Genomic DNA, 25988 nt, shown 5'->3' with positions numbered 1-25988 from the left:
AATATAGGAGAAAACAGAGTGAAATGCCAGAATGGAAACTGTTACTGGAAACGAACGCTTCAACATAGAAGAACGAAATTTGGAGAACCAAGTGGGCTTAGTGTACTGATCATTACCTGAAAGTATCATCCAGTTTGGGTGAAAAAATATTTGCTGAGATTTCTGGAGACTCGTAATTTTTGGAAGCTTGCAACCCCTTTCAATGAAAGTGTTTCTCGCCAGTCACTGCTTAAAGCTACATGAAAAGGAAACAAAACATAGAGTTAGAATGTGAAACTGCTTTACTGTGTCAAGTTTCAAGAAGCTAGCACAAACCGTGTTTGATTTAGAGTTCCAAATACATCTCTCAATATAGGAGAAAACAGAGTGAAACGCCAAAATTCAAACTGTTACTGGAAACGAACGCTTCAACATACAAGAACGAAATTTGGGGAACCAAGAGGGCTTAGTGTACTGATCATTACCTGAAAGTATCATGCAGTTTGGGTGAAAAAATATTTGCTGAGATTTCTGGAGACTCGTAATTTATGGAAGCTTGCAACCCCTTTCAATGAAAGTGTTTCTCGCCCGTCACTGCTTAGGGCTACAAGAAAAGGAAACAAAACATAGAGTTAGAATGTGAAACTGCTTTACTGTGTCAAGTTTCAAGAAGCTAGCACAAACCGTGTTTGATTTAGAGTTCCAAATACATCTATCAATATAGGAGAAAACAGAGTGAAATGCCAGAATGGAAACTGTTACTGGAAACGAACGCTTCAACATAGAAGAACGAAATTTGGAGAACCAAGTGGGCTTAGTGTACTGATCATTACCTGAAAGTATCATCCAGTTTGGGTGAAAAAATATTTGCTGAGATTTCTGGAGACTCGTAATTTTTGGAAGCTTGCAACCCCTTTCAATGAAAGTGTTTCTCGCCAGTCACTGCTTAGGGCTACATGAAAAGGAAACAAAACATAGAGTTAGAATGTGAAACTGCTTTACTGTGTCAAGTTTCAAGAAGCTAGCACAAACCGTGTTTGATTTAGAGTTCCAAATACATCTATCAATATAGGAGAAAACAGAGTGAAACGCCAAAATTCAAACTGTTACTGGAAACGAACGCTTCAACATAGAAGAACGAAATTTGGGGAACCAAGTGGGCTTAGTGTACTGATCATTACCTGAAAGTATCATGCAGTTTGGGTGAAAAAATATTTGCTGAGATTTCTGGAGACTCGTAATTTTTGGAAGCTTACAACCCCTTTCAATGAAAGTGTTTCTCGCCAGTCACTGCTTAGGGCTACATGAAAAGGAAACAAAACATAGAGTTAGAATGTGAAACTGCATTACTGTGTCAAGTTTCAAGAAGCTAGCACAAACCGTGTTTGATTTAGAGTTCCAAATACATCTATCAATATAGGAGAAAACAGAGTGAAACGCCAAAATTCAAAATGTTACTGGAAACGAACGCTTCAACATAGAAGAACGAAATTTGGGGAAGCAAGTGGACTTAGTGTACTGATCATTACCTGAAAGTATCATCCAGTTTGGGTGAAAGCATATTTGCTGAGATTTCTGGAGACTCGTAATTTTTGGAAGCTTGCAACCCCTTTCAATGAAAGTGTTTCTCGCCAGTAACTGCTTAGGGCTACATGAAAAGGAAACAAAACATAGAGTTATAATGTGAAACTGCTTTACTGTGTCAAGTTTCAAGAAGCTAGCACAAACCCTGTTTGATTTAGAGTTCCAAATACATCTATCTATATAGGAGAAAACAGAGTGAAACGCCAAAATTCAAACTGTTACTGGAAACGAACGCTTCAACATAGAAGAACGAAATTTGGGGAACCAAGTGGGCTTAGTGTACTGATCATTACCTGAAAGTATCATGCAGTTTGGGTGAAAAAATATTTGCTGAGATTTCTGGAGACTCGTAATTTTTGGAAGCTTGCAACCCCTTTCAATGAAAGTGTTTCTCGCCAGTCACTGCTTAGGGCTACATGAAAAGGAAACAAAACATAGAGTTAGAATGTGAAACTGCATTACTGTGTCAAGTTTCAAGAAGCTAGCACAAACCGTGTTTGATTTAGAGTTCCAAATACATCTATCAATATAGGAGAAAACAGAGTGAAATGCCAGAATGGAAACTGTTACTGGAAACGAACGCTTCAACATAGAAGATCGAAATTTGGAGAACCAAGTGGGCTTAGTGTACTGATCATTACCTGAAAGTATCATGCAGTTTGGGTGAAAAAATATTTGCTGAGATTTCTGGAGACTCGTAATTTATGGAAGCTTGCAACCCCTTTCAATGAAAGTGTTTCTCGCCCGTCACTGCTTAGGGCTACAAGAAAAGGAAACAAAACATAGAGTTAGAATGTGAAACTGCTTTACTGTGTCAAGTTTCAAGAAGCTAGCACAAACCGTGTTTGATTTAGAGTTCCAAATACATCTATCAATATAGGAGAAAACAGAGTGAAATGCCAGAATGGAAACTGTTACTGGAAACGAACGCTTCAACATAGAAGAACGAAATTTGGAGAACCAAGTGGGCTTAGTGTACTGATCATTACCTGAAAGTATCATCCAGTTTGGGTGAAAAAATATTTGCTGAGATTTCTGGAGACTCGTAATTTTTGGAAGCTTGCAACCCCTTTCAATGAAAGTGTTTCTCGCCAGTCACTGCTTAGGGCTACATGAAAAGGAAACAAAACATAGAGTTAGAATGTGAAACTGCTTTACTGTGTCAAGTTTCAAGAAGCTAGCACAAACCGTGTTTGATTTAGAGTTCCAAATACATCTATCAATATAGGAGAAAACAGAGTGAAACGCCAAAATTCAAACTGTTACTGGAAACGAACGCTTCAACATAGAAGAACGAAATTTGGGGAACCAAGTGGGCTTAGTGTACTGATCATTACCTGAAAGTATCATGCAGTTTGGGTGAAAAAATATTTGCTGAGATTTCTGGAGACTCGTAATTTTTGGAAGCTTGCAACCTTTTTCAATGTAAGTGTTTCTCGCCAGTCACTGCTTAGGGCTACATGAAAAGGAAAAAAAACATAGAGTTCGAATGTGAAACTCCTTTACTGTGTCAAGTTTCAAGAAGCTAGCACAAACCGTGTTTGATTTAGAGTTCCAAATACATCTATCAATATAGGAGAAAACAGAGTGAAATGCCAGAATGGAAACTGTTACTGGAAACGAACGCTTCAACATAGAAGAACGAAATTTGGAGAACCAAGTGGGCTTAGTGTACTGATCATTACCTGAAAGTATCATCCAGTTTGGGTGAAAAAATATTTGCTGAGATTTCTGGAGACTCGTAATTTTTGGAAGCTTGCAACCCCTTTCAATGAAAGTGTTTCTCGCCAGTCACTGCTTAAAGCTACATGAAAAGGAAACAAAACATAGAGTTAGAATGTGAAACTGCTTTACTGTGTCAAGTTTCAAGAAGCTAGCACAAACCGTGTTTGATTTAGAGTTCCAAATACATCTCTCAATATAGGAGAAAACAGAGTGAAACGCCAAAATTCAAACTGTTACTGGAAACGAACGCTTCAACATACAAGAACGAAATTTGGGGAACCAAGAGGGCTTAGTGTACTGATCATTACCTGAAAGTATCATGCAGTTTGGGTGAAAAAATATTTGCTGAGATTTCTGGAGACTCGTAATTTATGGAAGCTTGCAACCCCTTTCAATGAAAGTGTTTCTCGCCCGTCACTGCTTAGGGCTACAAGAAAAGGAAACAAAACATAGAGTTAGAATGTGAAACTGCTTTACTGTGTCAAGTTTCAAGAAGCTAGCACAAACCGTGTTTGATTTAGAGTTCCAAATACATCTATCAATATAGGAGAAAACAGAGTGAAATGCCAGAATGGAAACTGTTACTGGAAACGAACGCTTCAACATAGAAGAACGAAATTTGGAGAACCAAGTGGGCTTAGTGTACTGATCATTACCTGAAAGTATCATCCAGTTTGGGTGAAAAAATATTTGCTGAGATTTCTGGAGACTCGTAATTTTTGGAAGCTTGCAACCCCTTTCAATGAAAGTGTTTCTCGCCAGTCACTGCTTAGGGCTACATGAAAAGGAAACAAAACATAGAGTTAGAATGTGAAACTGCTTTACTGTGTCAAGTTTCAAGAAGCTAGCACAAACCGTGTTTGATTTAGAGTTCCAAATACATCTATCAATATAGGAGAAAACAGAGTGAAACGCCAAAATTCAAACTGTTACTGGAAACGAACGCTTCAACATAGAAGAACGAAATTTGGGGAACCAAGTGGGCTTAGTGTACTGATCATTACCTGAAAGTATCATGCAGTTTGGGTGAAAAAATATTTGCTGAGATTTCTGGAGACTCGTAATTTTTGGAAGCTTGCAACCCCTTTCAATGAAAGTGTTTCTCGCCAGTCACTGCTTAGGGCTACATGAAAAGGATACAAAACATAGAGTTAGAATGTGAAACTGCATTACTGTGTCAAGTTTCAAGAAGCTAGCACAAACCGTGTTTGATTTAGAGTTCCAAATACATCTATCAATATAGGAGAAAACAGAGTGAAACGCCAAAATTCAAAATGTTACTGGAAACGAACGCTTCAACATAGAAGAACGAAATTTGGGGAAGCAAGTGGACTTAGTGTACTGATCATTACCTGAAAGTATCATCCAGTTTGGGTGAAAGCATATTTGCTGAGATTTCTGGAGACTCGTAATTTTTGGAAGCTTGCAACCCCTTTCAATGAAAGTGTTTCTCGCCAGTAACTGCTTAGGGCTACATGAAAAGGAAACAAAACATAGAGTTATAATGTGAAACTGCTTTACTGTGTCAAGTTTCAAGAAGCTAGCACAAACCCTGTTTGATTTAGAGTTCCAAATACATCTATCTATATAGGAGAAAACAGAGTGAAACGCCAAAATTCAAACTGTTACTGGAAACGAACGCTTCAACATAGAAGAACGAAATTTGGGGAACCAAGTGGGCTTAGTGTACTGATCATTACCTGAAAGTATCATGCAGTTTGGGTGAAAAAATATTTGCTGAGATTTCTGGAGACTCGTAATTTTTGGAAGCTTGCAACCCCTTTCAATGAAAGTGTTTCTCGCCAGTCACTGCTTAGGGCTACATGAAAAGGAAACAAAACATAGAGTTAGAATGTGAAACTGCATTACTGTGTCAAGTTTCAAGAAGCTAGCACAAACCGTGTTTGATTTAGAGTTCCAAATACATCTATCAATATAGGAGAAAACAGAGTGAAATGCCAGAATGGAAACTGTTACTGGAAACGAACGCTTCAACATAGAAGATCGAAATTTGGGGAACCAAGTGGGCTTAGTGTACTGATCATTACCTGAAAGTATCATGCAGTTTGGGTGAAAAAATATTTGCTGAGATTTCTGGAGACTCGTAATTTATGGAAGCTTGCAACCCCTTTCAATGAAAGTGTTTCTCGCCCGTCACTGCTTAGGGCTACAAGAAAAGGAAACAAAACATAGAGTTAGAATGTGAAACTGCTTTACTGTGTCAAGTTTCAAGAAGCTAGCACAAACCGTGTTTGATTTAGAGTTCCAAATACATCTATCAATATAGGAGAAAACAGAGTGAAACGCCAAAATTCAAACTGTTACTGGAAACGAACGCTTCAACATAGAAGAACGAAATTTGGAGAACCAAGTGGGCTTAGTGTACTGATCATTACCTGAAAGTATCATCCAGTTTGGGTGAAAAAATATTTGCTGAGATTTCTGGAGACTCGTAATTTTTGGAAGCTTGCAACCCCTTTCAATGAAAGTGTTTCTCGCCAGTCACTGCTTAGGGCTACATGAAAAGGAAACAAAACATAGAGTTAGAATGTGAAACTGCTTTACTGTGTCAAGTTTCAAGAAGCTAGCACAAACCGTGTTTGATTTAGAGTTCCAAATACATCTATCAATATAGGAGAAAACAGAGTGAAACGCCAAAATTCAAACTGTTACTGGAAACGAACGCTTCAACATAGAAGAACGAAATTTGGGGAACCAAGTGGGCTTAGTGTACTGATCATTACCTGAAAGTATCATGCAGTTTGGGTGAAAAAATATTTGCTGAGATTTCTGGAGACTCGTAATTTTTGGAAGCTTGCAACCTTTTTCAATGTAAGTGTTTCACGCCAGTCACTGCTTAGGGCTACATGAAAAGGAAAAAAAACATAGAGTTCGAATGTGAAACTCCTTTACTGTGTCAAGTTTCAAGAAGCTAGCACAAACCGTGTTTGATTTAGAGTTCCAAATACATCTATCAATATAGGAGAAAACAGAGTGAAATGCCAGAATGGAAACAGTTACTGGAAACGAACGCTTCAACATAGAAGAACGAAATTTGGAGAACCAAGTGGGCTTAGTGTACTGATCATTACCTGAAAGTATCATCCAGTTTGGGTGAAAAAATATTTGCTGAGATTTCTGGAGACTCGTAATTTTTGGAAGCTTGCAACCCCTTTCAATGAAAGTGTTTCTCGCCAGTCACTGCTTAAAGCTACATGAAAAGGAAACAAAACATAGAGTTAGAATGTGAAACTGCTTTACTGTGTCAAGTTTCAAGAAGCTAGCACAAACCGTGTTTGATTTAGAGTTCCAAATACATCTCTCAATATAGGAGAAAACAGAGTGAAACGCCAAAATTCAAACTGTTACTGGAAACGAACGCTTCAACATACAAGAACGAAATTTGGGGAACCAAGAGGGCTTAGTGTACTGATCATTACCTGAAAGTATCATGCAGTTTGGGTGAAAAAATATTTGCTGAGATTTCTGGAGACTCGTAATTTATGGAAGCTTGCAACCCCTTTCAATGAAAGTGTTTCTCGCCCGTCACTGCTTAGGGCTACAAGAAAAGGAAACAAAACATAGAGTTAGAATGTGAAACTGCTTTACTGTGTCAAGTTTCAAGAAGCTAGCACAAACCGTGTTTGATTTAGAGTTCCAAATACATCTATCAATATAGGAGAAAACAGAGTGAAATGCCAGAATGGAAACTGTTACTGGAAACGAACGCTTCAACATAGAAGAACGAAATTTGGAGAACCAAGTGGGCTTAGTGTACTGATCATTACCTGAAAGTATCATCCAGTTTGGGTGAAAAAATATTTGCTGAGATTTCTGGAGACTCGTAATTTTTGGAAGCTTGCAACCCCTTTCAATGAAAGTGTTTCTCGCCAGTCACTGCTTAGGGCTACATGAAAAGGAAACAAAACATAGAGTTAGAATGTGAAACTGCTTTACTGTGTCAAGTTTCAAGAAGCTAGCACAAACCGTGTTTGATTTAGAGTTCCAAATACATCTATCAATATAGGAGAAAACAGAGTGAAACGACAAAATTCAAACTGTTACTGGAAACGAACGCTTCAACATAGAAGAACGAAATTTGGGGAACCAAGTGGGCTTAGTGTACTGATCATTACCTGAAAGTATCATGCAGTTTGGGTGAAAAAATATTTGCTGAGATTTCTGGAGACTCGTAATTTTTGGAAGCTTGCAACCCCTTTCAATGAAAGTGTTTCTCGCCAGTCACTGCTTAGGGCTAAATGAAAAGGAAACAAAACATAGAGTTAGAATGTGAAACTGCATTACTGTGTCAAGTTTCAAGAAGCTAGCACAAACCGTGTTTGATTTAGAGTTCCAAATACATCTATCAATATAGGAGAAAACAGAGTGAAACGCCAAAATTCAAAATGTTACTGGAAACGAACGCTTCAACATAGAAGAACGAAATTTGGGGAAGCAAGTGGACTTAGTGTACTGATCATTACCTGAAAGTATCATCCAGTTTGGGTGAAAGCATATTTGCTGAGATTTCTGGAGACTCGTAATTTTTGGAAGCTTGCAACCCCTTTCAATGAAAGTGTTTCTCGCCAGTAACTGCTTAGGGCTACATGAAAAGGAAACAAAACATAGAGTTAGAATGTGAAACTGCTTTACTGTGTCAAGTTTCAAGAAGCTAGCACAAACCGTGTTTGATTTAGAGTTCCAAATACATCTATCAATATAGGAGAAAACAGAGTGAAACGCCAAAATTCAAACTGTTACTGGAAACGAACGCTTCAACATAGAAGAACGAAATTTGGGGAACCAAGTGGGCTTAGTGTACTGATCATTAACTGAAAGTATCATGCAGTTTGGGTGAAAAAATATTTGCTGAGATTTCTGGAGACTCGTAATTTTTGGAAGCTTGCAACCCCTTTCAATGAAAGTGTTTCTCGCCAGTCACTGCTTAGGGCTACATGAAAAGGAAACAAAACATAGAGTTAGAATGTGAAACTGCATTACTGTGTCAAGTTTCAAGAAGCTAGCACAAACCGTGTTTGATTTAGAGTTCCAAATACATCTATCAATATAGGAGAAAACAGAGTGAAATGCCAGAATGGAAACTGTTACTGGAAACGAACGCTTCAACATAGAAGATCGAAATTTGGGGAACCAAGTGGGCTTAGTGTACTGATCATTACCTGAAAGTATCATGCAGTTTGGGTGAAAAAATATTTGCTGAGATTTCTGGAGACTCGTAATTTATGGAAGCTTGCAACCCCTTTCAATGAAAGTGTTTCTCGCCCGTCACTGCTTAGGGCTACAAGAAAAGGAAACAAAACATAGAGTTAGAATGTGAAACTGCTTTACTGTGTCAAGTTTCAAGAAGCTAGCACAAACCGTGTTTGATTTAGAGTTCCAAATACATCTATCAATATAGGAGAAAACAGAGTGAAACGCCAAAATTCAAACTGTTACTGGAAACGAACGCTTCAACATAGAAGAACGAAATTTGGGGAACCAAGTGGGCTTAGTGTACTGATCATTACCTGAAAGTATCATGCAGTTTGGGTGAAAAAATATTTGCTGAGATTTCTGGAGACTCGTAATTTTTGGAAGCTTGCAACCCCTTTCAATGAAAGTGTTTCTCGCCAGTCACTGCTTAGGGCTACATGAAAAGGAAACAAAACATAGAGTTAGAATGTGAAACTGCATTACTGTGTCAAGTTTCAAGAAGCTAGCACAAACCGTGTTTGATTTAGAGTTCCAAATACATCTATCAATATAGGAGAAAACAGAGTGAAACGCCAAAATTCAAACTGTTACTGGAAACGAATGCTTCAACATAGAAGAACGAAATTTGGGGAACCAAGTGGGCTTAGTGTACTGATCATTACCTGAAAGTATCATGCAGTTTGGGTGAAAAAATATTTGCTGAGATTTCTGGAGACTCGTAATTTTTGGAAGCTTGCAACCTTTTTCAATGTAAGTGTTTCTCGCCAGTCACTGCTTAGGGCTACATGAAAAGGAAAAAAAACATAGAGTTCGAATGTGAAACTCCTTTACTGTGTCAAGTTTCAAGAAGCTAGCACAAACCGTGTTTGATTTAGAGTTCCAAATACATCTATCAATATAGGAGAAAACAGAGTGAAATGCCAGAATGGAAACTGTTACTGGAAACGAACGCTTCAACATAGAAGAACGAAATTTGGAGAACCAAGTGGGCTTAGTGTAATGATCATTACCTGAATGTATCATCCAGTTTGGGTGAAAAAATATTTTCTGAGATTTCTGGAGACTCGTAATTTTTGGAAGCTTGCAACCCCTTTCAATGAAAGTGTTTCTCGCCAGTCACTGCTTAAAGCTACATGAAAAGGAAACAAAACATAGAGTTAGAATGTGAAACTGCTTTACTGTGTCAAGTTTCAAGAAGCTAGCACAAACCGTGTTTGATTTAGAGTTCCAAATACATCTCTCAATATAGGAGAAAACAGAGTGAAACGCCAAAATTCAAACTGTTACTGGAAACGAACGCTTCAACATACAAGAACGAAATTTGGGGAACCAAGAGGGCTTAGTGTACTGATCATTACCTGAAAGTATCATGCAGTTTGGGTGAAAAAATATTTGCTGAGATTTCTGGAGACTCGTAATTTATGGAAGCTTGCAACCCCTTTCAATGAAAGTGTTTCTCGCCCGTCACTGCTTAGGGCTACAAGAAAAGGAAACAAAACATAGAGTTAGAATGTGAAACTGCTTTACTGTGTCAAGTTTCAAGAAGCTAGCACAAACCGTGTTTGATTTAGAGTTCCAAATACATCTATCAATATAGGAGAAAACAGAGTGAAATGCCAGAATGGAAACTGTTACTGGAAACGAACGCTTCAACATAGAAGAACGAAATTTGGAGAACCAAGTGGGCTTAGTGTACTGATCATTACCTGAAAGTATCATCCAGTTTGGGTGAAAAAATATTTGCTGAGATTTCTGGAGACTCGTAATTTTTGGAAGCTTGCAACCCCTTTCAATGAAAGTGTTTCTCGCCAGTCACTGCTTAGGGCTACATGAAAAGGAAACAAAACATAGAGTTAGAATGTGAAACTGCTTTACTGTGTCAAGTTTCAAGAAGCTAGCACAAACCGTGTTTGATTTAGAGTTCCAAATACATCTCTCAATATAGGAGAAAACAGGGTGAAATGCCAGAATGGAAACTGTTACTGGAAACGAACGCTTCAACATAGAAGAACGAAATTTGGGGAAGCAAGTGGACTTAGTGTACTGATCATTACCTGAAAGTATCATCCAGTTTGGGTGAAAAAATATTTGCTGAGATTTCTGGAGACTCTTAATTTTTGGAAGCTTGCAACCCCTTTCAATGAAAGTGTTTCTCGCCAGTCACTGCTTAAAGCTACATGAAAAGGAAACAAAACATAGAGTTAGAATGTGAAACTGCTTTACTGTGTCAAGTTTCAAGAAGCTAGCACAAACCGTGTTTGATTTAGAGTTCCAAATACATCTATCAATATAGGAGAAAACAGAGTGAAATGCCAGAATGGAAACTATTACTGGAAACGAACGCTTCAACATAGAACGAATTTGGAGAACCAAGTGGGCTTAGTGTACTGATCATTAACTGAAAGTATCATCAAGTTTGGGTGAAAAAATATTTGCTGAGATTTCTGGAGACTCGTAATTTTTGGAAGCTTGCAACCCCTTTCAATGAAAGTGTTTCTCGCCAGTCACTGCTTAGGGCTACATGAAAAGGAAACAAAACATAGAGTTAGAATGTGAAACTGCTTTACTGTGTCAAGTTTCAAGAAGCTAGCACAAACCGTGTTTGATTTAGAGTTCCAAATACATCTATCAATATAGGAGAAAACAGAGTGAAACGCCAAAATTCAAACTGTTACTGGAAACGAACGCTTCAACATAGAAGAACGAAATTTGGGGAACCAAGAGGGCTTAGTGTACTGATCATTACCTGAAAGTATCATGCAGTTTGGGTGAAAAAATATTTGCTGAGATTTCTGGAGACTCGTAATTTATGGAAGCTTGCAACCCCTTTCAATGAAAGTGTTTCTCGCCCGTCACTGCTTAGGGCTACAAGAAAAGGAAACAAAACATAGAGTTAGAATGTGAAACTGCTTTACTGTGTCAAGTTTCAAGAAGCTAGCACAAACCGTGTTTGATTTAGAGTTCCAAATACATCTATCAATATAGGAGAAAACAGAGTGAAATGCCAGAATGGAAACTGTTACTGGAAACGAACGCTTCAACATAGAAGAACGAAATTTGGAGAACCAAGTGGGCTTAGTGTACTGATCATTACCTGAAAGTATCATCCAGTTTGGGTGAAAAAATATTTGCTGAGATTTCTGGAGACTCGTAATTTTTGGAAGCTTGCAACCCCTTTCAATGAAAGTGTTTCTCGCCAGTCACTGCTTAGGGCTACATGAAAAGGAAACAAAACATAGAGTTAGAATGTGAAACTGCTTTACTGTGTCAAGTTTCAAGAAGCTAGCACAAACCGTGTTTGATTTAGAGTTCCAAATACATCTATCAATATAGGAGAAAACAGAGTGAAATGCCAGAATGGAAACTGTTACTGGAAACGAACGCTTCAACATAGAAGAACGAAATTTGGAGAACCAAGTGGGCTTAGTGTACTGATCATTACCTGAATGTATCATCCAGTTTGGGTGAAAAAATATTTTCTGAGATTTCTGGAGACTCGTAATTTTTGGAAGCTTGCAACCCCTTTCAATGAAAGTGTTTCTCGCCAGTCACTGCTTAAAGCTACATGAAAAGGAAACAAAACATAGAGTTAGAATGTGAAACTGCTTTACTGTGTCAAGTTTCAAGAAGCTAGCACAAACCGTGTTTGATTTAGAGTTCCAAATACATCTCTCAATATAGGAGAAAACAGAGTGAAACGCCAAAATTCAAACTGTTACTGGAAACGAACGCTTCAACATACAAGAACGAAATTTGGGGAACCAAGAGGGCTTAGTGTACTGATCATTACCTGAAAGTATCATGCAGTTTGGGTGAAAAAATATTTGCTGAGATTTCTGGAGACTCGTAATTTATGGAAGCTTGCAACCCCTTTCAATGAAAGTGTTTCTCGCCCGTCACTGCTTAGGGCTACAAGAAAAGGAAACAAAACATAGAGTTAGAATGTGAAACTGCTTTACTGTGTCAAGTTTCAAGAAGCTAGCACAAACCGTGTTTGATTTAGAGTTCCAAATACATCTATCAATATAGGAGAAAACAGAGTGAAATGCCAGAATGGAAACTGTTACTGGAAACGAACGCTTCAACATAGAAGAACGAAATTTGGAGAACCAAGTGGGCTTAGTGTACTGATCATTACCTGAAAGTATCATCCAGTTTGGGTGAAAAAATATTTGCTGAGATTTCTGGAGACTCGTAATTTTTGGAAGCTTGCAACCCCTTTCAATGAAAGTGTTTCTCGCCAGTCACTGCTTAGGGCTACATGAAAAGGAAACAAAACATAGAGTTAGAATGTGAAACTGCTTTACTGTGTCAAGTTTCAAGAAGCTAGCACAAACCGTGTTTGATTTAGAGTTCCAAATACATCTCTCAATATAGGAGAAAACAGAGTGAAATGCCAGAATGGAAACTGTTACTGGAAACGAACGCTTCAACATAGAAGAACGAAATTTGGGGAAGCAAGTGGACTTAGTGTACTGATCATTACCTGAAAGTATCATCCAGTTTGGGTGAAAAAATACTTGCTGAGATTTCTGGAGACTCTTAATTTTTGGAAGCTTGCAACCCCTTTCAATGAAAGTGTTTCTCGCCAGTCACTGCTTAAAGCTACATGAAAAGGAAACAAAACATAGAGTTAGAATGTGAAACTGCTTTACTGTGTCAAGTTTCAAGAAGCTAGCACAAACCGTGTTTGATTTAGAGTTCCAAATACATCTATCAATATAGGAGAAAACAGAGTGAAATGCCAGAATGGAAACTATTACTGGAAACGAACGCTTCAACATAGAACGAATTTGGAGAACCAAGTGGGCTTAGTGTACTGATCATTAACTGAAAGTATCATCAAGTTTGGGTGAAAAAATATTTGCTGAGATTTCTGGAGAATCGTAATTTTTGGAAGCTTGCAACCCCTTTCAATGAAAGTGTTTCTCGCCAGTCACTGCTTAGGGCTACATGAAAAGGAAACAAAACATAGAGTTAGAATGTGAAACTGCTTTACTGTGTCAAGTTTCAAGAAGCTAGCACAAACCGTGTTTGATTTAGAGTTCCAAATACATCTATCAATATAGGAGAAAACAGAGTGAAACGCCAAAATTCAAACTGTTACTGGAAACGAACGCTTCAACATAGAAGAACGAAATTTGGGGAACCAAGAGGGCTTAGTGTACTGATCATTACCTGAAAGTATCATGCAGTTTGGGTGAAAAAATATTTGCTGAGATTTCTGGAGACTCGTAATTTATGGAAGCTTGCAACCCCTTTCAATGAAAGTGTTTCTCGCCCGTCACTGCTTAGGGCTACAAGAAAAGGAAACAAAACATAGAGTTAGAATGTGAAACTGCTTTACTGTGTCAAGTTTCAAGAAGCTAGCACAAACCGTGTTTGATTTAGAGTTCCAAATACATCTATCAATATAGGAGAAAACAGAGTGAAATGCCAGAATGGAAACTGTTACTGGAAACGAACGCTTCAACATAGAAGAACGAAATTTGGAGAACCAAGTGGGCTTAGTGTACTGATCATTACCTGAAAGTATCATCCAGTTTGGGTGAAAAAATATTTGCTGAGATTTCTGGAGACTCGTAATTTTTGGAAGCTTGCAACCCCTTTCAATGAAAGTGTTTCTCGCCAGTCACTGCTTAGGGCTACATGAAAAGGAAACAAAACATAGAGTTAGAATGTGAAACTGCTTTACTGTGTCAAGTTTCAAGAAGCTAGCACAAACCGTGTTTGATTTAGAGTTCCAAATACATCTATCAATATAGGAGAAAACAGAGTGAAACGCCAAAATTCAAACTGTTACTGGAAACGAACGCTTCAACATAGAAGAACGAAATTTGGGGAACCAAGTGGGCTTAGTGTACTGATCATTACCTGAAAGTATCATGCAGTTTGGGTGAAAAAATATTTGCTGAGATTTCTGGAGACTCGTAATTTTTGGAAGCTTACAACCCCTTTCAATGAAAGTGTTTCTCGCCAGTCACTGCTTAGGGCTACATGAAAAGGAAACAAAACATAGAGTTAGAATGTGAAACTGCATTACTGTGTCAAGTTTCAAGAAGCTAGCACAAACCGTGTTTGATTTAGAGTTCCAAATACATCTATCAATATAGGAGAAAACAGAGTGAAACGCCAAAATTCAAAATGTTACTGGAAACGAACGCTTCAACATAGAAGAACGAAATTTGGGGAAGCAAGTGGACTTAGTGTACTGATCATTACCTGAAAGTATCATCCAGTTTGGGTGAAAGCATATTTGCTGAGATTTCTGGAGACTCGTAATTTTTGGAAGCTTGCAACCCCTTTCAATGAAAGTGTTTCTCGCCAGTAACTGCTTAGGGCTACATGAAAAGGAAACAAAACATAGAGTTATAATGTGAAACTGCTTTACTGTGTCAAGTTTCAAGAAGCTAGCACAAACCCTGTTTGATTTAGAGTTCCAAATACATCTATCTATATAGGAGAAAACAGAGTGAAACGCCAAAATTCAAACTGTTACTGGAAACGAACGCTTCAACATAGAAGAACGAAATTTGGGGAACCAAGTGGGCTTAGTGTACTGATCATTACCTGAAAGTATCATGCAGTTTGGGTGAAAAAATATTTGCTGAGATTTCTGGAGACTCGTAATTTTTGGAAGCTTGCAACCCCTTTCAATGAAAGTGTTTCTCGCCAGTCACTGCTTAGGGCTACATGAAAAGGAAACAAAACATAGAGTTAGAATGTGAAACTGCATTACTGTGTCAAGTTTCAAGAAGCTAGCACAAACCGTGTTTGATTTAGAGTTCCAAATACATCTATCAATATAGGAGAAAACAGAGTGAAATGCCAGAATGGAAACTGTTACTGGAAACGAACGCTTCAACATAGAAGATCGAAATTTGGGGAACCAAGTGGGCTTAGTGTACTGATCATTACCTGAAAGTATCATGCAGTTTGGGTGAAAAAATATTTGCTGAGATTTCTGGAGACTCGTAATTTATGGAAGCTTGCAACCCCTTTCAATGAAAGTGTTTCTCGCCCGTCACTGCTTAGGGCTACAAGAAAAGGAAACAAAACATAGAGTTAGAATGTGAAACTGCTTTACTGTGTCAAGTTTCAAGAAGCTAGCACAAACCGTGTTTGATTTAGAGTTCCAAATACATCTATCAATATAGGAGAAAACAGAGTGAAATGCCAGAATGGAAACTGTTACTGGAAACGAACGCTTCAACATAGAAGAACGAAATTTGGAGAACCAAGTGGGCTTAGTGTACTGATCATTACCTGAAAGTATCATCCAGTTTGGGTGAAAAAATATTTGCTGAGATTTCTGGAGACTCGTAATTTTTGGAAGCTTGCAACCCCTTTCAATGAAAGTGTTTCTCGCCAGTCACTGCTTAGGGCTACATGAAAAGGAAACAAAACATAGAGTTAGAATGTGAAACTGCTTTACTGTGTCAAGTTTCAAGAAGCTAGCACAAACCGTGTTTGATTTAGAGTTCCAAATACATCTATCAATATAGGAGAAAACAGAGTGAAACGCCAAAATTCAAACTGTTACTGGAAACGAACGCTTCAACATAGAAGAACGAAATTTGGGGAACCAAGTGGGCTTAGTGTACTGATCATTACCTGAAAGTATCATGCAGTTTGGGTGAAAAAATATTTGCTGAGATTTCTGGAGACTCGTAATTTTTGGAAGCTTGCAACCTTTTTCAATGTAAGTGTTTCTCGCCAGTCACTGCTTAGGGCTACATGAAAAGGAAAAAAAACATAGAGTTCGAATGTGAAACTCCTTTACTGTGTCAAGTTTCAAGAAGCTAGCACAAACCGTGTTTGATTTAGAGTTCCAAATACATCTATCAATATAGGAGAAAACAGAGTGAAATGCCAGAATGGAAACTGTTACTGGAAACGAACGCTTCAACATAGAAGAACGAAATTTGGAGAACCAAGTGGGCTTAGTGTACTGATCATTACCTGAAAGTATCATCCAGTTTGGGTGAAAAAATATTTGCTGAGATTTCTGGAGACTCGTAATTTTTGGAAGCTTGCAACCCCTTTCAATGAAAGTGTTTCTCGCCAGTCACTGCTTAAAGCTACATGAAAAGGAAACAAAACATAGAGTTAGAATGTGAAACTGCTTTACTGTGTCAAGTTTCAAGAAGCTAGCACAAACCGTGTTTGATTTAGAGTTCCAAATACATCTCTCAATATAGGAGAAAACAGAGTGAAACGCCAAAATTCAAACTGTTACTGGAAACGAACGCTTCAACATACAAGAACGAAATTTGGGGAACCAAGAGGGCTTAGTGTACTGATCATTACCTGAAAGTATCATGCAGTTTGGGTGAAAAAATATTTGCTGAGATTTCTGGAGACTCGTAATTTATGGAAGCTTGCAACCCCTTTCAATGAAAGTGTTTCTCGCCCGTCACTGCTTAGGGCTACAAGAAAAGGAAACAAAACATAGAGTTAGAATGTGAAACTGCTTTACTGTGTCAAGTTTCAAGAAGCTAGCACAAACCGTGTTTGATTTAGAGTTCCAAATACATCTATCAATATAGGAGAAAACAGAGTGAAATGCCAGAATGGAAACTGTTACTGGAAACGAACGCTTCAACATAGAAGAACGAAATTTGGAGAACCAAGTGGGCTTAGTGTACTGATCATTACCTGAAAGTATCATCCAGTTTGGGTGAAAAAATATTTGCTGAGATTTCTGGAGACTCGTAATTTTTGGAAGCTTGCAACCCCTTTCAATGAAAGTGTTTCTCGCCAGTCACTGCTTAGGGCTACATGAAAAGGAAACAAAACATAGAGTTAGAATGTGAAACTGCTTTACTGTGTCAAGTTTCAAGAAGCTAGCACAAACCGTGTTTGATTTAGAGTTCCAAATACATCTATCAATATAGGAGAAAACAGAGTGAAACGCCAAAATTCAAACTGTTACTGGAAACGAACGCTTCAACATAGAAGAACGAAATTTGGGGAACCAAGTGGGCTTAGTGTACTGATCATTACCTGAAAGTATCATGCAGTTTGGGTGAAAAAATATTTGCTGAGATTTCTGGAGACTCGTAATTTTTGGAAGCTTACAACCCCTTTCAATGAAAGTGTTTCTCGCCAGTCACTGCTTAGGGCTACATGAAAAGGAAACAAAACATAGAGTTAGAATGTGAAACTGCATTACTGTGTCAAGTTTCAAGAAGCTAGCACAAACCGTGTTTGATTTAGAGTTCCAAATACATCTATCAATATAGGAGAAAACAGAGTGAAACGCCAAAATTCAAAATGTTACTGGAAACGAACGCTTCAACATAGAAGAACGAAATTTGGGGAAGCAAGTGGACTTAGTGTACTGATCATTACCTGAAAGTATCATCCAGTTTGGGTGAAAGCATATTTGCTGAGATTTCTGGAGACTCGTAATTTTTGGAAGCTTGCAACCCCTTTCAATGAAAGTGTTTCTCGCCAGTAACTGCTTAGGGCTACATGAAAAGGAAACAAAACATAGAGTTATAATGTGAAACTGCTTTACTGTGTCAAGTTTCAAGAAGCTAGCACAAACCCTGTTTGATTTAGAGTTCCAAATACATCTATCTATATAGGAGAAAACAGAGTGAAACGCCAAAATTCAAACTGTTACTGGAAACGAACGCTTCAACATAGAAGAACGAAATTTGGGGAACCAAGTGGGCTTAGTGTACTGATCATTACCTGAAAGTATCATGCAGTTTGGGTGAAAAAATATTTGCTGAGATTTCTGGAGACTCGTAATTTTTGGAAGCTTGCAACCCCTTTCAATGAAAGTGTTTCTCGCCAGTCACTGCTTAGGGCTACATGAAAAGGAAACAAAACATAGAGTTAGAATGTGAAACTGCATTACTGTGTCAAGTTTCAAGAAGCTAGCACAAACCGTGTTTGATTTAGAGTTCCAAATACATCTATCAATATAGGAGAAAACAGAGTGAAATGCCAGAATGGAAACTGTTACTGGAAACGAACGCTTCAACATAGAAGATCGAAATTTGGAGAACCAAGTGGGCTTAGTGTACTGATCATTACCTGAAAGTATCATGCAGTTTGGGTGAAAAAATATTTGCTGAGATTTCTGGAGACTCGTAATTTATGGAAGCTTGCAACCCCTTTCAATGAAAGTGTTTCTCGCCCGTCACTGCTTAGGGCTACAAGAAAAGGAAACAAAACATAGAGTTAGAATGTGAAACTGCTTTACTGTGTCAAGTTTCAAGAAGCTAGCACAAACCGTGTTTGATTTAGAGTTCCAAATACATCTATCAATATAGGAGAAAACAGAGTGAAATGCCAGAATGGAAACTGTTACTGGAAACGAACGCTTCAACATAGAAGAACGAAATTTGGAGAACCAAGTGGGCTTAGTGTACTGATCATTACCTGAAAGTATCATCCAGTTTGGGTGAAAAAATATTTGCTGAGATTTCTGGAGACTCGTAATTTTTGGAAGCTTGCAACCCCTTTCAATGAAAGTGTTTCTCGCCAGTCACTGCTTAGGGCTACATGAAAAGGAAACAAAACATAGAGTTAGAATGTGAAACTGCTTTACTGTGTCAAGTTTCAAGAAGCTAGCACAAACCGTGTTTGATTTAGAGTTCCAAATACATCTATCAATATAGGAGAAAACAGAGTGAAACGCCAAAATTCAAACTGTTACTGGAAACGAACGCTTCAACATAGAAGAACGAAATTTGGGGAACCAAGTGGGCTTAGTGTACTGATCATTACCTGAAAGTATCATGCAGTTTGGGTGAAAAAATATTTGCTGAGATTTCTGGAGACTCGTAATTTTTGGAAGCTTGCAACCTTTTTCAATGTAAGTGTTTCTCGCCAGTCACTGCTTAGGGCTACATGAAAAGGAAAAAAAACATAGAGTTCGAATGTGAAACTCCTTTACTGTGTCAAGTTTCAAGAAGCTAGCACAAACCGTGTTTGATTTAGAGTTCCAAATACATCTATCAATATAGGAGAAAACAGAGTGAAATGCCAGAATGGAAACTGTTACTGGAAACGAACGCTTCAACATAGAAGAACGAAATTTGGAGAACCAAGTGGGCTTAGTGTACTGATCATTACCTGAAAGTATCATCCAGTTTGGGTGAAAAAATATTTGCTGAGATTTCTGGAGACTCGTAATTTTTGGAAGCTTGCAACCCCTTTCAATGAAAGTGTTTCTCGCCAGTCACTGCTTAAAGCTACATGAAAAGGAAACAAAACATAGAGTTAGAATGTGAAACTGCTTTACTGTGTCAAGTTTCAAGAAGCTAGCACAAACCGTGTTTGATTTAGAGTTCCAAATACATCTCTCAATATAGGAGAAAACAGAGTGAAACGCCAAAATTCAAACTGTTACTGGAAACGAACGCTTCAACATACAAGAACGAAATTTGGGGAACCAAGAGGGCTTAGTGTACTGATCATTACCTGAAAGTATCATGCAGTTTGGGTGAAAAAATATTTGCTGAGATTTCTGGAGACTCGTAATTTATGGAAGCTTGCAACCCCTTTCAATGAAAGTGTTTCTCGCCCGTCACTGCTTAGGGCTACAAGAAAAGGAAACAAAACATAGAGTTAGAATGTGAAACTGCTTTACTGTGTCAAGTTTCAAGAAGCTAGCACAAACCGTGTTTGATTTAGAGTTCCAAATACATCTATCAATATAGGAGAAAACAGAGTGAAATGCCAGAATGGAAACTGTTACTGGAAACGAACGCTTCAACATAGAAGAACGAAATTTGGAGAACCAAGTGGGCTTAGTGTACTGATCATTACCTGAAAGTATCATCCAGTTTGGGTGAAAAAATATTTGCTGAGATTTCTGGAGACTCGTAATTTTTGGAAGCTTGCAACCCCTTTCAATGAAAGTGTTTCTCGCCAGTCACTGCTTAGGGCTACATGAAAAGGAAACAAAACATAGAGTTAGAATGTGAAACTGCTTTACTGTGTCAAGTTTCAAGAAGCTAGCACAAACCGTGTTTGATTTAGAGTTCCAAATACATCTATCAATATAGGAGAAAACAGAGTGAAACGCCAAAATTCAAACTGTTACTGGAAACGAACGCTTCAACATAGAAGAACGAAATTTGGGGAACCAAGTGGGCTTAGTGTACTGATCATTACCTGAAAGTATCATGCAGTTTGGGTGAAAAAATATTTGCTGAGATTTCTGGAGACTCGTAATTTTTGGAAGCTTGCAACCCCTTTCAATGAAAGTGTTTCTCGCCAGTCACTGCTTAGGGCTACATGAAAAGGATACAAAACATAGAGTTAGAATGTGAAACTGCATTACTGTGTCAAGTTTCAAGAAGCTAGCACAAACCGTGTTTGATTTAGAGTTCCAAATACATCTATCAATATAGGAGAAAACAGAGTGAAACGCCAAAATTCAAAATGTTACTGGAAACGAACGCTTCAACATAGAAGAACGAAATTTGGGGAAGCAAGTGGACTTAGTGTACTGATCATTACCTGAAAGTATCATCCAGTTTGGGTGAAAGCATATTTGCTGAGATTTCTGGAGACTCGTAATTTTTGGAAGCTTGCAACCCCTTTCAATGAAAGTGTTTCTCGCCAGTAACTGCTTAGGGCTACATGAAAAGGAAACAAAACATAGAGTTATAATGTGAAACTGCTTTACTGTGTCAAGTTTCAAGAAGCTAGCACAAACCCTGTTTGATTTAGAGTTCCAAATACATCTATCTATATAGGAGAAAACAGAGTGAAACGCCAAAATTCAAACTGTTACTGGAAACGAACGCTTCAACATAGAAGAACGAAATTTGGGGAACCAAGTGGGCTTAGTGTACTGATCATTACCTGAAAGTATCATGCAGTTTGGGTGAAAAAATATTTGCTGAGATTTCTGGAGACTCGTAATTTTTGGAAGCTTGCAACCCCTTTCAATGAAAGTGTTTCTCGCCAGTCACTGCTTAGGGCTACATGAAAAGGAAACAAAACATAGAGTTAGAATGTGAAACTGCATTACTGTGTCAAGTTTCAAGAAGCTAGCACAAACCGTGTTTGATTTAGAGTTCCAAATACATCTATCAATATAGGAGAAAACAGAGTGAAATGCCAGAATGGAAACTGTTACTGGAAACGAACGCTTCAACATAGAAGATCGAAATTTGGGGAACCAAGTGGGCTTAGTGTACTGATCATTACCTGAAAGTATCATGCAGTTTGGGTGAAAAAATATTTGCTGAGATTTCTGGAGACTCGTAATTTATGGAAGCTTGCAACCCCTTTCAATGAAAGTGTTTCTCGCCCGTCACTGCTTAGGGCTACAAGAAAAGGAAACAAAACATAGAGTTAGAATGTGAAACTGCTTTACTGTGTCAAGTTTCAAGAAGCTAGCACAAACCGTGTTTGATTTAGAGTTCCAAATACATCTATCAATATAGGAGAAAACAGAGTGAAACGCCAAAATTCAAACTGTTACTGGAAACGAACGCTTCAACATAGAAGAACGAAATTTGGAGAACCAAGTGGGCTTAGTGTACTGATCATTACCTGAAAGTATCATCCAGTTTGGGTGAAAAAATATTTGCTGAGATTTCTGGAGACTCGTAATTTTTGGAAGCTTGCAACCCCTTTCAATGAAAGTGTTTCTCGCCAGTCACTGCTTAGGGCTACATGAAAAGGAAACAAAACATAGAGTTAGAATGTGAAACTGCTTTACTGTGTCAAGTTTCAAGAAGCTAGCACAAACCGTGTTTGATTTAGAGTTCCAAATACATCTATCAATATAGGAGAAAACAGAGTGAAACGCCAAAATTCAAACTGTTACTGGAAACGAACGCTTCAACATAGAAGAACGAAATTTGGGGAACCAAGTGGGCTTAGTGTACTGATCATTACCTGAAAGTATCATGCAGTTTGGGTGAAAAAATATTTGCTGAGATTTCTGGAGACTCGTAATTTTTGGAAGCTTGCAACCTTTTTCAATGTAAGTGTTTCACGCCAGTCACTGCTTAGGGCTACATGAAAAGGAAAAAAAACATAGAGTTCGAATGTGAAACTCCTTTACTGTGTCAAGTTTCAAGAAGCTAGCACAAACCGTGTTTGATTTAGAGTTCCAAATACATCTATCAATATAGGAGAAAACAGAGTGAAATGCCAGAATGGAAACAGTTACTGGAAACGAACGCTTCAACATAGAAGAACGAAATTTGGAGAACCAAGTGGGCTTAGTGTACTGATCATTACCTGAAAGTATCATCCAGTTTGGGTGAAAAAATATTTGCTGAGATTTCTGGAGACTCGTAATTTTTGGAAGCTTGCAACCCCTTTCAATGAAAGTGTTTCTCGCCAGTCACTGCTTAAAGCTACATGAAAAGGAAACAAAACATAGAGTTAGAATGTGAAACTGCTTTACTGTGTCAAGTTTCAAGAAGCTAGCACAAACCGTGTTTGATTTAGAGTTCCAAATACATCTCTCAATATAGGAGAAAACAGAGTGAAACGCCAAAATTCAAACTGTTACTGGAAACGAACGCTTCAACATACAAGAACGAAATTTGGGGAACCAAGAGGGCTTAGTGTACTGATCATTACCTGAAAGTATCATGCAGTTTGGGTGAAAAAATATTTGCTGAGATTTCTGGAGACTCGTAATTTATGGAAGCTTGCAACCCCTTTCAATGAAAGTGTTTCTCGCCCGTCACTGCTTAGGGCTACAAGAAAAGGAAACAAAACATAGAGTTAGAATGTGAAACTGCTTTACTGTGTCAAGTTTCAAGAAGCTAGCACAAACCGTGTTTGATTTAGAGTTCCAAATACATCTATCAATATAGGAGAAAACAGAGTGAAATGCCAGAATGGAAACTGTTACTGGAAACGAACGCTTCAACATAGAAGAACGAAATTTGGAGAACCAAGTGGGCTTAGTGTACTGATCATTACCTGAAAGTATCATCCAGTTTGGGTGAAAAAATATTTGCTGAGATTTCTGGAGACTCGTAATTTTTGGAAGCTTGCAACCCCTTTCAATGAAAGTGTTTCTCGCCAGTCACTGCTTAGGGCTACATGAAAAGGAAACAAAACATAGAGTTAGAATGTGAAACTGCTTTACTGTGTCAAGTTTCAAGAAGCTAGCACAAACCGTGTTTGATTTAGAGTTCCAAATACATCTATCAATATAGGAGAAAACAGAGTGAAACGACAAAATTCAAACTGTTACTGGAAACGAACGCTTCAACATAGAAGAACGAAATTTGGGGAACCAAGTGGGCTTAGTGTACTGATCATTACCTGAAAGTATCATGCAGTTTGGGTGAAAAAATATTTGCTGAGATTTCTGGAGACTCGTAATTTTTGGAAGCTTGCAACCCCTTTCAATGAAAGTGTTTCTCGCCAGTCACTGCTTAGGGCTAAATGAAAAGGAAACAAAACATAGAGTTAGAATGTGAAACTGCATTACTGTGTCAAGTTTCAAGAAGCTAGCACAAACCGTGTTTGATTTAGAGTTCCAAATACATCTATCAATATAGGAGAAAACAGAGTGAAACGCCAAAATTCAAAATGTTACTGGAAACGAACGCTTCAACATAGAAGAACGAAATTTGGGGAAGCAAGTGGACTTAGTGTACTGATCATTACCTGAAAGTATCATCCAGTTTGGGTGAAAGCATATTTGCTGAGATTTCTGGAGACTCGTAATTTTTGGAAGCTTGCAACCCCTTTCAATGAAAGTGTTTCTCGCCAGTAACTGCTTAGGGCTACATGAAAAGGAAACAAAACATAGAGTTAGAATGTGAAACTGCTTTACTGTGTCAAGTTTCAAGAAGCTAGCACAAACCGTGTTTGATTTAGAGTTCCAAATACATCTATCAATATAGGAGAAAACAGAGTGAAACGCCAAAATTCAAACTGTTACTGGAAACGAACGCTTCAACATAGAAGAACGAAATTTGGGGAACCAAGTGGGCTTAGTGTACTGATCATTAACTGAAAGTATCATGCAGTTTGGGTGAAAAAATATTTGCTGAGATTTCTGGAGACTCGTAATTTTTGGAAGCTTGCAACCCCTTTCAATGAAAGTGTTTCTCGCCAGTCACTGCTTAGGGCTACATGAAAAGGAAACAAAACATAGAGTTAGAATGTGAAACTGCATTACTGTGTCAAGTTTCAAGAAGCTAGCACAAACCGTGTTTGATTTAGAGTTCCAAATACATCTATCAATATAGGAGAAAACAGAGTGAAATGCCAGAATGGAAACTGTTACTGGAAACGAACGCTTCAACATAGAAGATCGAAATTTGGGGAACCAAGTGGGCTTAGTGTACTGATCATTACCTGAAAGTATCATGCAGTTTGGGTGAAAAAATATTTGCTGAGATTTCTGGAGACTCGTAATTTATGGAAGCTTGCAACCCCTTTCAATGAAAGTGTTTCTCGCCCGTCACTGCTTAGGGCTACAAGAAAAGGAAACAAAACATAGAGTTAGAATGTGAAACTGCTTTACTGTGTCAAGTTTCAAGAAGCTAGCACAAACCGTGTTTGATTTAGAGTTCCAAATACATCTATCAATATAGGAGAAAACAGAGTGAAACGCCAAAATTCAAACTGTTACTGGAAACGAACGCTTCAACATAGAAGAACGAAATTTGGGGAACCAAGTGGGCTTAGTGTACTGATCATTACCTGAAAGTATCATGCAGTTTGGGTGAAAAAATATTTGCTGAGATTTCTGGAGACTCGTAATTTTTGGAAGCTTGCAACCCCTTTCAATGAAAGTGTTTCTCGCCAGTCACTGCTTAGGGCTACATGAAAAGGAAACAAAACATAGAGTTAGAATGTGAAACTGCATTACTGTGTCAAGTTTCAAGAAGCTAGCACAAACCGTGTTTGATTTAGAGTTCCAAATACATCTATCAATATAGGAGAAAACAGAGTGAAACGCCAAAATTCAAAATGTTACTGGAAACGAACGCTTCAACATAGAAGAACGAAATTTGGGGAAGCAAGTGGACTTAGTGTACTGATCATTACCTGAAAGTATCATCCAGTTTGGGTGAAAGCATATTTGCTGAGATTTCTGGAGACTCGTAATTTTTGGAAGCTTGCAACCCCTTTCAATGAAAGTGTTTCTCGCCAGTAACTGCTTAGGGCTACATGAAAAGGAAACAAAACATAGAGTTAGAATGTGAAACTGCTTTACTGTGTCAAGTTTCAAGAAGCTAGCACAAACCGTGTTTGATTTAGAGTTCCAAATACATCTATCAATATAGGAGAAAACAGAGTGAAACGCCAAAATTCAAACTGTTACTGGAAACGAACGCTTCAACATAGAAGAACGAAATTTGGGGAACCAAGTGGGCTTAGTGTACTGATCATTACCTGAAAGTATCATGCAGTTTGGGTGAAAAAATATTTGCTGAGATTTCTGGAGACTCGTAATTTTTGGAAGCTTGCAACCTTTTTCAATGTAAGTGTTTCTCGCCAGTCACTGCTTAGGGCTACATGAA

Source organism: Spermophilus citellus (genome assembly GCF_964194105.1).
Source record: "Spermophilus citellus genome assembly, chromosome: 4".
Classification (NCBI taxonomy): domain Eukaryota; kingdom Metazoa; phylum Chordata; class Mammalia; order Rodentia; family Sciuridae; genus Spermophilus; species Spermophilus citellus.
The sequence above is the reverse complement of the archived record's forward strand: the minus strand, read 5'-3'. Positions refer to the sequence as shown.